Source organism: Podarcis gaigeae, assembly GCF_964106915.1.
Source record: "Podarcis gaigeae genome assembly, chromosome: 5".
Taxonomy (NCBI): domain Eukaryota; kingdom Metazoa; phylum Chordata; class Lepidosauria; order Squamata; family Lacertidae; genus Podarcis; species Podarcis gaigeae.
Window position 1 is genome coordinate 97924923 of NC_139681.1, and position 11835 is coordinate 97936757.

Sequence of the window (11835 nt, forward strand, 5' to 3'; positions counted from 1 at the left end):
GGTGGCTCCCTGACTGTGGAATGCTCTCCCCAGAGAAGCTCGCCTGGTGCCATCATTACATGACTTTAGGCGCCAGGCAAAAACATTCCTCTTTACCCAGGCCTTTGGCTACTGAATAATCTATGGCTGTTAAAGCTGTTATGGCTGTTATTATGATTCTTTTATTATTCCGTCCGCTACTATGCTTTTTATTACATTTTTATTATCCATGCTCTGAAATGCAGTGGTACCTCGGTTAAGAACTTAATTCGTTCCGAGGGTCCGTTCTTAACCTGAAACTGTTCTTAACCTGAAGCACCACTTTAGCTAATGGGGTTTCCTGCTGCTGCCGCCGCACAACTTCTGTTCTCATCCTGAAGCACAGTTCTTAACCCGAGGTACTATTTCTGGGTTAGCGGAGTCTGTAACCTGAAGCGTCTGTAACCTGAAGCGTATGTAACCTGAGGTACCACTGCATGTTCGTAATGTTGTACAACGCCCTGGGATCTTTGGATAAAGGGCGGTATAGAAATTGAATAAATAATCACATTAATTTCAAGATAATGTGTTAGGAGTCACAAAACAGAGCGCAGCTCAAACACCTGTCCCAAGATCATCTGCACCAGCCTTCCCAACCTGGTGCCCCCCAAGATGTTGTTCAGCTGCAGCTCCCATCGCCCTTCACCATTGGCAAGCCTGGCTGATGCCCATCTACATCTGGAGGGCAACATCTGGTTGGTCTCCTCCAACGAACCATGGCTCTCGAGCGCTGTTCGAAAAGACCCTTTCCATTCTTGCTGTCCTGGCCTCCTTTGGCAGGAAGGGCAGGGTACAAATTCTACATCATCATCATCATTATTATTATTATTATTATTATTATTATTATTATTATTGTCCTTCCTAGCCCTATTCGGTAGGCCAATGGCCTGATCCAAAAGGCACTTCTTACATTCTTGCAAGGCCTTCGGGAATTATGCCGAGGGCAGCAAATGGCACGGTTTTGCACAGATCATAATCCACCCCACAATCTTTTGTCGAACGCCAACAGACAAGTTCTGGTTTTGCAGGGCTTACCGTATTTTTCGCTCTATAAGACGCACTTTTTCCTCTCCAAAAATGAAGGGGAAATGTGTGTGCGTCTTATGGAGCGAATGCAGGCTCCTTGGCTTCAGCGGTAGCAACGCGAAGCCTCCGAAGCGCAGAGGGAGAGCTCCCCCCCATGCTCCGGAGGCTTCCCATTGCTTTCGCTGAAGCCGCCTGAAGCCCCCGGAGCGCAGGGAACTCCCGCTGAGCTCCGAAGGCTTGCGGATAGCCGCCTGAAGCCTGGAGAGCGAGAGGGGTCGGTGCACACCGATCCCTCTTGCTCTCCAGGCTTGGCTTTGCTGGAGAGGCGCTGCACAGTTTTCCCTCTCTGTGCAGCGCCCCTTCAGCGAAGCGGGAGGAGAAATGGAAGGGGCTCCGTTTCTCCTGCCGCTTCGCTGAAGGGGCGCTGAGCAGAGAGGGGGATAAAATTTATTTTTTCCTGTTCTCCCCCTCCTATGGTCCGGTGCGTCCTATGGAGCGAAAAATACGGTAGTTGTGATCCTCTGTCCTGACAGCTCCTCCTGCATTGCACTTTTCATTGGCAGAACGGCACCCAAAAAATCTCCCACTTTGTGCCATTTCTGGACCCCCGAAACGAGAAGCTCCCCTGCCAGCAATCTGCCTCTCTCTTTGGAGGCTCACCAATGTCGCTCAGCACTTTCTCAGGCACAGCCGCCTCCAACCGCCAGCCTGGATGTGGCCCAGAGCACGGAAGGGGAAACAAAGGGAGGAAAAGAAAAGAGAATGGAGAGGAAATGCTTTGGGGCACCATCTGCACAACATCTGGAGACCCAGGAGAACAGAAGGGCTCTGATCAACAGGAACCATGTGTCCCCCTCCCCACACAACATGTTCCAGTGGCGCCACGTTGGGTGGGATGTGGGCTTGTGTGAGGCCAAAGCACATTGCTGTGGGGGGAAGAAAAGCAGGCTTAGAATTACAGAGTTGTAGGCTGGGAAGGGGCCCCCAAAGGTCATCCAGCCCAACCCCCCTTCAATGCAAGGAATCTCAGCTCACGGCAGGTCGCCATCCGAGCTCTGCTTAAAAACCTCTGAGGAAGGAGAGCCGCTTCCAGGCTTCTCACTGTGGGATGTGAAACACAAGAGCAGTCAAGGACAACATTCCTAGAGTGAACATGTTTACACATGGGGAGGAATGTTTGTCCAGCCAGCAGGTAAACTTCCTGTTTGCTTCTGGGCTGGGACAGACTTCCTCTGCATGTGACTAGACGTGAGCGTGGCCTCACCTGTGCAGGTAATGACAAAAGCACAGGGCAGGGCAGCCACCTCTATTTCTTTAACTACATGCATCGAAGAAACAACATCTGCTTAGCCAAAGATGCTCTATTGGACCCCAGCCAAGAGAGGACAAAGGGAGTATCTCCTTATGAGATAGTTTCCAGGTATATGTTACTTTTCTAAGCTAAGTCTGCCTTCTGGGATCCTGTTGTGAACAGAATGATGTGTGAGTAAACCTTTTTATACTTTTAGAGAAGACTGTGCCGTGTCCTATCTTTTATGAGGGAATAAGGGGGAAATACCAGAACAGTTATTATAGAGGCTTTAGCGAGCCTGAGCAAACGCATCCGCTGCAAGTTTAAAAAGGGGAATGTTACTCTGCTAAATTGTGAACTTGTTTACACAAGTTGGAAAGGCTATAATCATACAATATATCCTCTCCCGCATCCCTGAACATTCCCACACTCACTATTTCACAGGTGGGATTCCAGCACAAATGAGCAAACCTTTCTGGAAACCAAGCCATGTGACAAAGCCCATGATATTTTTGCGGGGAGGCTGGTAAAATTCAGGCTAGGCAATGCTTCTGTTAGGAGGATTTGTAGCTGGCTGACCATCCAAAAGCGTGCTCAGCAAGGGGTCTTCATCACCCTGGGGAGAAAGTGAGAAGTGGGGTGCTGCAGGGTGTTGTTCGACATTGTTATATAACTGAAGGAATTCAGGGGAAGCCCATCAGAATTGCAGATGACACCAAACTGGGAGGGCTGGCCAATTATGACCTGAGAAAATAGGATCAGGATGACCTTAATAGAATTGGTCCACAAGTAACAAAATGGATTTAAATAGAGACACATGTCAGGTTCTGTACTTAGGCAGGAAAAACCAGGTGCACAAATACAGTGGACACTCGAGTTGTGAACGTAATCCGTACAGGAAGCACGTCCGCAACCCGCAGCGCCGCATCTGCGCACGTGTGGGTTGCTATTCGGTGCTTCTGTACATGCACAAAGTGTGATTTAGTACTTCTGCACATGCGCAACTGCCGAAACCCGGAAGTAACCCATTCCAGTACTTCCAGGTTCGGCATGGTGCGCAACCCGAAATCGCACAACCCGAAGTGTCTGTAACCCGAGGTATGACTGTATAGGATGGGAGACAGAAGAATGTGTGAAAAGGATCTAGGGGTCTTGGTGGCCCACAAGCTTAACGTGAGTCAACAGTGTGATGCAGCAGCAAAAAAGGCTAATGCTATTCTAGGCTGCATCAACAGAAGTCTAGTGTCCAGATCAAGGGAAGGAATAGTGCCACTCTCTTCTGCCTTGGTCAGACCACGTCTGGGGTCCTGTGTCCAATTCTGGGCACCACAATTTAAGAAGGATGCTGACAAGCTGGAAGGTGTGCAGAGGAGGGCAACCAAGATGACCAAGGGTCTGGAAACCAAGCCATATGAGGAACCGTTGAAGGAGCTGGGTATGTTTAGCCTGGAAAAGAGGAGACTGAGAGGAGATACGATAGACATCTTCAAATATCTTGAGGGCTGTCACATGGAGGAGGGAGGAAGCTTGTTTTCTCCTGCTCTGGAGGGTAGGACTCGAACCCGTGGCTTCAAGTTGCAAGAAAGGAGATACAGACTAAACATCAGGAAGAACTTTCTGACAAAAAAAAAATCCTTCCAGTAGCACCTTAAAGGTAAAGGTAAAGGGACCCCTGACCATTAGGTCCAGTCGCAGATGACTCTGGAGTTGCAGCACTCATCTCGCTTTATTGGCCAATGGAGCCGGCGTACAGCTTCTGGGTCATGTGGCCAGCATGACAAAGCCGCTTCTGGCAAACCAGAGCAGGGCACGGAAACGCCATTTACCTTCCCACTGGAGTGGTACCTATTTATCTACTTGCACTTTGATGTGCTTTTGAACTGCTAGGTGGGCAGAAGCAGGGACCGAGCAACGGGAGCTCACTCCGTCGTGGGCATTCGAACCGCCAACCTTCTGATCGGCAAGCCCTAGGCTCTGTGGTTTAACCCACAGCGCCACCCGCGTGGGTCACCTTAGAGACCAACTAAGTTTGTTATTGGTATGAGCTTTTGTGTGCATGCACTACTTCAGAACTTTCTGACCGTAAGAGCTGCTTGGCAGTGGAACAGACTCCCGCGAGGGGTGGTGGCCTGTCCTTCCTCGGGGGGTTTTAAGCAGAGGCTGGGTGGCAGTCTGCCAGAGATTCTTCAGCTGTGATTCCTGCATTACAGGGGGTTGGTCTAGATGTCCCTTGGGGTCCCTCCCAAGTTCTCTGAATCTATTCCCCAAGCCACGGGTCCTAATCCTCCCTTTGCCCTTTCCGCCAAGGGCACAAGTCAGCTCAAGAGGCCAGGCAGCTGGGTCAACCTGGGAGCTAAATGCAGGAATTTAATCCATCCCGCAACTGAACTCTCAGGACGGCAGCGTGACTGCCAAGCCACTTACAAGGGCATAGCGGCTCTGAAGAGCTCACGCCAGCTCCCACCTTTGCTCACTGCAAGAGCCATCACAGAACTTACCTCCCCACAGGCAGGACCCAGACAGGCTACATTGGAAGTCACAAGAGCAGGGTGACTGGGACTGGGACACCCCAAATCTAAGACTCTTAAAGGAAACCAAAATAAAATCTGTACCAGGGACAACAAAATTCTCAACTCTTAGCAAAGCAGCCATGTGCTCTTGCTGTTATTTTAATTGCACAAAACAATGGGGACTAACCACTTGACTTTTCTCCCTAATTTCAACCTGAAGCTTATGCCAAAGTCCAAAATCCGCAGGAGCAAGAGGCCTACTGCCCTTTATCGATTGCCAGTTGACAGGGGTTTTGTGCAAATACAGTTCAGGCAACTCTCTCTCCCTCTCGAAAAAATAAAAGAGAGACAAAGACCGGGGTGCTTTAGTTGAGATTCCTGCATTTCAGGGGGTTCCCTTCCAACTCCTCTACAATTCTATGAAATCTTGAGATCGCCTCTAAATTGCAAGGGTTGAAACGGGCCTCTTGATCCAATTTGCCCAGTCAAACACAGGACAAGGCAGCCCGCCATCGCTTCTTCAAACGCCACCCCTGTTCACGCGTGAAGTAGGGAGAGAAGTCTCCGGTTTTCATACTGGAAAGGGAGCCTGGGGAGAAGGAGGCAAGCTGCCCTGCTGGGGAGGAGAACAGGGAAAGCAGGTGGAGAGCAATCAGGCCTAGTTTGGTCCTGTGGTTTGGCTCGCTTGCTTGAGTGCTCCGGAGCTATCAGTACCCAGGAATCCTCCTTTGCTACAGAGCAAGGAGCTACCGGTATAGCCACACGCTGTTCAGGGGGGAGTATGCAAGCATTTCACAGAATCGTAGAATTGCAGATTTGGAAGACACCCAAATGGTTATCTAGTCCAATGCAACGGGGGAATCACAGCATTTTATGCCACACAGGCAGGGTACTTGGGACTGGCGCACCCCAAATCTAAGATCCATAAGGAAAAGGAAACCTGTACCAGAGACAGCCAAATTCTCTTAGCAAAGCAGCCACATGTTGCTGATGTTAAATTGTGTATAATGAGGACCAACAACTTTTTTCTCATTCCAGTTTCAAACGGAAGCTCATGCCAAAAGCCAAATTCTGCAGGGGCCGGTTTGTGCAGCTCTTGACAGGTCTGAAACAAGCGTCTTCATCTACCAGCCTGCCCAGAAGAAGCCCACCCTGTGCCCCTTCCCCAACCTGGTGCCCACCTCAGATGTTTCTGACTATGACTTCCCCCCCAGTCCGCTTTCTGCTACCCATGCAACACCCTCTGTGGACACCACAAATCTGCCTCTACAAAAGCAGTACAATTATCCGTTCCAAGACAGAACTGTTTATGAGAGAAGAGAAGCAGTTTGTATGGGGGGGGGGGTGTTAGGAGGAGATACAGGGCCTTTTCATCCCCTTTGCAGATTATTTGTTAGCATGAGATGTTCTTCCGTACTGTTATAATCCACAGAAATTCGGAGAGCTTTCCAAACCCTCCTTTTACAAGTGGTTTACAAGGTCTACAGTTTTTGCGCTCGTGTTGCAAGCCATGGAGCCAACATTTCATAAAATATCATTTAAAAGCACCCCACAGGAACCCACTTCCTTCCTCAACAGGCTGTAGATATGGCTTCAGTCAGTCCGATCTGACCGACGCAACCTTCAGATCAGAGTATAGTGAGCGATTGCCTTTTGCCTGAACAGACAAGACAAGGAACTCTACACAACAGGGGGTGGATCATTCAGGGCCCCCCCCCCCGAATCTCCCCACCGACATTTCACTTACCCACCAAAGCCTCTGCCTTCCCTTGCGGCCCTTTATCTCCTTGTCCTGCCATGGGGATCCCACATCTGCTCTCCAGCAGAGAGAGGAACGAATTCCAGAAATTGCAGTGTGCACACTCTGGCTGGGCTGTTTTGCTGGGCTGGCCAGCTGCCGCCGCTGCTGATCTTACACGCCAGGAGGCCCGAGCGAATGTTGTTGACACACGCAAACAACCTCTCTCGGTTGCTTTGGCTGCTGCACACTGGCAGGGACAATGCGCTCTCTCGTGGCCGCACGCTGCCAAGGCGGCTGCACAGGTAGAGCTGCTGCTGTTAATCCGGCAAACAGTGAGATAACATTGTTGTGGCTTTCCACAGCAGGCAGAGACACAGGCAGCTGTTAGATGGTCAGGCTGACAACTCGCACACTGCGCAGAACTCCACGCGAGGAGGACATCAGGAGCAGCTGCGGCAATCCACAGGACCACACAGGGATGCTGAACATCAGGGCTGAGGTTTACGGCCCATCGCGAGGCCCCCCTGCTCTCTTTTGCATGGCACACCGCTGGGAATTTGCAGAGCCAAGATCACTGGCGGAGAAAGAGGCTGCTGATGGATAATCCAGATAAAAGCAGAGGGGTGAACAAGGCGTTTGTGATGCACCGCAAGGGCTTAAGACTTCATGCAACTTCTAGGAATTTGCAGGGATTTGTGTATCCGCAGGGAAGACGATCCTGCAGTAGGTTCAGTCCATGCAGAAGTAGGAAGAAACACACACAGAACGGCTTGCAATACACAGTGTTAAAACTTCCAGGACTTGGAGCAGAAAGGATGCACAGAAGGCCAGGAACGGCGGCGGGGAAAGCTGCGCAAAGAGACTTGTGGATGAGAGAAAGGCGATGGCAAAGGTCACTGAGCCCAGGCAGGACCTCTCAGCAGCCTCTGCCACAATGGGAACGGATTCTGCCCCCTTTCCAGCAGATCCAGGGTCCTTTTGGCAGGGAAAGCCGAGAGCCCCTCAGTTTTCCAACCGGCCCTGATTGAGCTTTCAGGGTCCGCTGGCCTGGATCTTCTGGGAAGGGGGGGGGGGGCTTTCCTTGGAAGCACCTTTCTAGCCCTGCAGGGGCTGCCGCCTGCCCGTGTTCCCTTGCCCTTCCTGCAGCCCCCAGCCCAAGCCGCCCAGCTCCTGCCGCTGCTCCTGCACCCCCCGCCTCAGCCCCCCCACCTCCTGCACCCCCTGGCCCAAGCCCCCTTCCTGCGAGGCCGAGTGCTGCACCGCCTGCCGGACCTCCTGCCCCTCGGGCTCAAGGCCTGGCGCCGGGCTCACATCCCTCTCGCCATGGGGCTGGTGCTGGCCCCACAGGCCCACCTCCTGGCCCAAGCCGGCCCGCCCCTCCTGCTCCTGGCAGCCCCCCAGGCTCGGGCCTTCCTCCTCCTGGCCTGCCTGGCCCAGACCTTGCTCCTCCAGCAAGCCTGCTCCACGCGGACCCCCAAGCAGCTCCTCCTGCTCCCCCTTCTCCTCCCAGACCTCCCCCAAAGGCGGGTGCTCCTCTTCCACCCCACAGCGCTCCGGCCGCTGTCCAGCTGACCCTTCCTGCACTCCAGCGCCCCTTGCCAGCCGCCTCTCGCCTGCCCACTGGACCTGCCCCGGTGGCTCCTGGGGGGTCCTCACCCGCCTCTCCCCCACCCCACTCTGCAGCCACCCCTCGCCCTCCTCCTGCTCAGCCCCAAGGCCCCCCAGCCAAGGGCCTCCCCCTGCCCACCCCCCAAGGGGCTCTCCTCTCCCCCTGGCCTGACTCTGCTCCTGAACCCCGCAACGCAGCACTTCCTCCTGCACCCCCGCCCCCAAAGCCTCCTCCTGGACCCCCACCGCCAAGCCCCACGCCTCCTGGACCCCCTGCCCCAGTCCCAGCGCCTCCTGCTGGCAGCAAAGCCCTCGCCTGGCCCGCACCTCCGGCCGCCGGATGGCTCAAGGGGGAGCCGGCTCACCCCACCGAATGGTCACCTTGGGACACCTGACCCCTTCTTCTCCAGCCCCACAAACTCCCTCTCCTGCTCTGTCACCTGCGCCCCGAAGTCTCCCCCACCTCCTCCTGTTCCAGCCGCTCTTCCTTTCCCCGACCGGCCCCCCGGGCGCTCCGTCCGGCCCTCCTCTCCACCTTGACGCCTGCAAAGCGCCCTCCTTCCTCCTCCAAGCTCCCCTTCTAAGAGTCCCCCCGCAAAAAAACACCCGCTTTCCTGCTCCCCAAAAAGTACCCCCAAATTTTTAAAAATTAACTTTTCCCCCTCGATCGCCTTTGCCAGCAGCCCCTTCCTCACTTTCCGGGCGCGCCCGAGCGTCGCCCTCCCCGCCCGGCCGCGGCCTCTGCGCCACCCGGCCCGGCTCGGCTGGCCAAAGTCGCCCGGAGCGTGGGTCGCCTTGTTCCCTTCGCGCTTCGCTCCGCCTCCGCCGCCTCCCTTAAAGGAGCCTCGGCTCTGGAAAACAAAGGGAAGGGAAAAGTGGGGGGCCGCAGGGCGAGCGGGCAAGGGAGGGGGGTCCGATCACGGAAAGTGGGGGTATCGAGGGCCAGGGAGATGAAGGAGAGGGGTTGGCTCAAGGGGTCTCTCTGCGCCTCTCTTCTGCGCCCAGGGCGCACCGAGGCGGCCCGGGGAGAGCTGGAAGGAAGGGGTTAACGTGAGTTTGTGCCCAAAAGGAGGGGGGTGGGGGTGGCAAACCTCCCCCATTCATTAAGTCACTGCCCGGGTTATGTAACAGGCGGCGATGACTGCGCAGACCGTCGGGACAGGCGAAGGGCGAGCCCCCGGAGGAGGAGGAGGCGGCGCCGCCAGGCCGGAGTGGTCCAGCCATTCCTGCATCCCCGCATCCTCCGGCCCCAGCGAGACGCGCACTTGGGGCAACTCGCCCCCCCCCGCCCACTCCCACCCCTAGGATGATGCCGACTGGTCGCCAATAGCTAATGGCTCTTTGGGTTTTGGATCCAAATTTCAAAGGCTGAGGGAGACCTTAAGGGGTTTGGGGGCGCGCGGTGAATCTTAACAGGGGCTGGGGGAGCTCTCCATCCCGGCGTGAAACGGCGGCCTCCAACGGTCAGACAGCAAAAGTTTCGATTCACCCAGGATGACCTTTCCTGCCCTGTGTATTTTATTACATCTACAGTTTTTAACATCTTGCTTTTAATCGCTGTTTTTTAAATTGCTATTTTATATTGCTGTATTTTAGGTAAACTGCTTAGAGGCTGTTTGTTTTTCATGGAACACTATATTATTTATTTGATACATTATATCCTGTGCTCCCCTACCCTAAGGGCAGCAAACAGCAACTAATATATATATATATATATATATGTGCTTTCGTAGATTTTCACGGGTACAGGAATGCAGGTTTTGGTGTCCTCGGGTGTCTTCCCGTGTAAAAGTTGGGGTGTCTAGGCGACGTTTCGACGAGGTCTCACTCGTCATCTTCAGAAAGCACCAGCCTGAAGATGACGAGTGAGACCTCGTCGAAACGTCGCCTAGACACCCCAACTTTTACACGGGAAGACACCCGAGGACACCAAAACCTCCATATATATATATATATATATATATATATATATATATATATATAAAACGTTTTTAAAAAACAATTCCAATCCAGTAGCAGCCTGGAAAATATCTCAGCCTTGCTAAATAAACATAGATACCTGTTTCAGTTAGCATCTCACAAACATGAATAGTTTTCAAGGTGGGGGTGGGGAGGTCTTTAGGGAGGGGGAGTCGATGATAGATAGATAGATAGATACATAGATAGATAGATAGATGGTCAGTCTCAGTTCACATGTGATGATTCCTGAAGAACACCAGCATCTCTGGCCAACTCAGGGAACAGTCCTATACTGAACAAGCCATCCTCTTGCTTTCTACATGTGGTTGGGCTCGCTCAAGACTCCCATCAACCCCATCTGGAAGAGCCAATTGCCAGGAATGGTGGGGGGTTATGGTCCTCCATCACTGGAAGGGTCAAAGGTCGCCCATCCTTGATCTAGAAGATCTTGCCCCATAATGCCAATTTTATTCCAGGCATTTCCAAAGAACTCTACAGACACAATGACTAGAAGCTTTTGGCACAGTCCAGCAGACGTTCTCCGGTCCTGGTTGAAATGAAGGGGACTCGAACAGAATGACTAGTGTGCTCTCGCACAGCTCTCATTCATTTTAATTAGGCTTGTGCAAGTGATCTTCCCATTGGAGCATGCCCATTCCGCTTTTACAAAAACATCCCAGACTTCACAGCCTTAGGCTTGTGTGCACATTAACTTTTGCATTGTCTCCAGTGGGCTCCAATCACTGGTGTTTGAAGCCAAGTACGCATGACATTATCCGTAATCCACATCAGTCCTATAGTTGCTTGAAGAATACTCCTGTTGGGTATGTTTTCCTTCAAACTGGCTTGCCTCCGAGTTGAAAAGGTAAGCCACATTCCCTCGGCAGTTAAGCCGAGGTGTGTGCATTTGAGACAGCTGTTGCAGAAGCCTAGATGACGGCTTTATGAATAGGAGTATGGCAGGGTTGCAGGTTTGGGGAAACCAAACAGGTCACGCGCATCAGGTGAAGACATCCCCGTCCCAATCTCCAGTGTGCATAACATTTTGCAAATGCAACTTTAAATGCACTGTGTTTTAAGCCACTAATGTTTACATAGCCTGAGTGATACGCCATAGGGCTTTCCACAGAACTGCAGGTGGATTGAAAAGCCTTGAGTGCTGCACTCTGCCTCTGTTATGGAATTTCTCACAAAGAGGAGGCATTTATTGCAACAGCCTCTGACTCCATAAGGGGGGGAAAAACAGAGCAGGAATGATCTCATTTCTGTGCCCAGACTTGCATCTGCTGTACGGATGAAACCTGAACCGTCTCATTCAATAACTTAATCTGGTCCCGCTGCTCCAGAGGTTTGGCTGCAAATCAGTCCAATTCCCTGGAAAGCACCTCCTCCTGTGCTGAAGGGCTTTTTTTTTTTTTTTTTTTTTTGCTAAACTGGCACAGCAGGTGTTCTTCCACATCCTAAATCTGTTCCCTACTCTTAATCATTATGCGTTGCAAATCAGGGTATCAGATTCCTCCTCTGCCCTCCCTGTCTCTGCTTTCTAGCTCTTCTGTGTGACGTCACTCAGTGGCACTTACACAACTGTCTATCTTTGCATGCATGCATCTGTGGGCCTGCACCCCTCTTTAGAGACAAAGACAAAATGGGCTGCGAACTAAACACGACCAATTTCAGCAGCG

The 11835-nt window shown here is 52.5% G+C and overlaps 1 protein-coding gene across 4 annotated transcripts in view; it reads right to left on the bottom strand.

Moving 5' to 3' along the window:
* TNK2 (tyrosine kinase non receptor 2) overlaps window positions 1-7618 on the bottom strand; it is a 115546-nt gene extending 107928 nt beyond the window's left edge. For 2 of the 4 annotated variants that reach the window (XM_083739263.1, XM_083739259.1), the window contains exon 1: window positions 6597-7618. The gene's annotated coding sequence lies outside the window, so the exon portion shown is untranslated. Of the gene's footprint in view, window positions 1-6592 lie in introns of all 4 variants that reach the window. The other 2 variants (XM_083739262.1, XM_083739258.1) reach the window with 1 other exon arrangement.
* Window positions 7619-11835: the final 4217 nt, after the last annotated feature.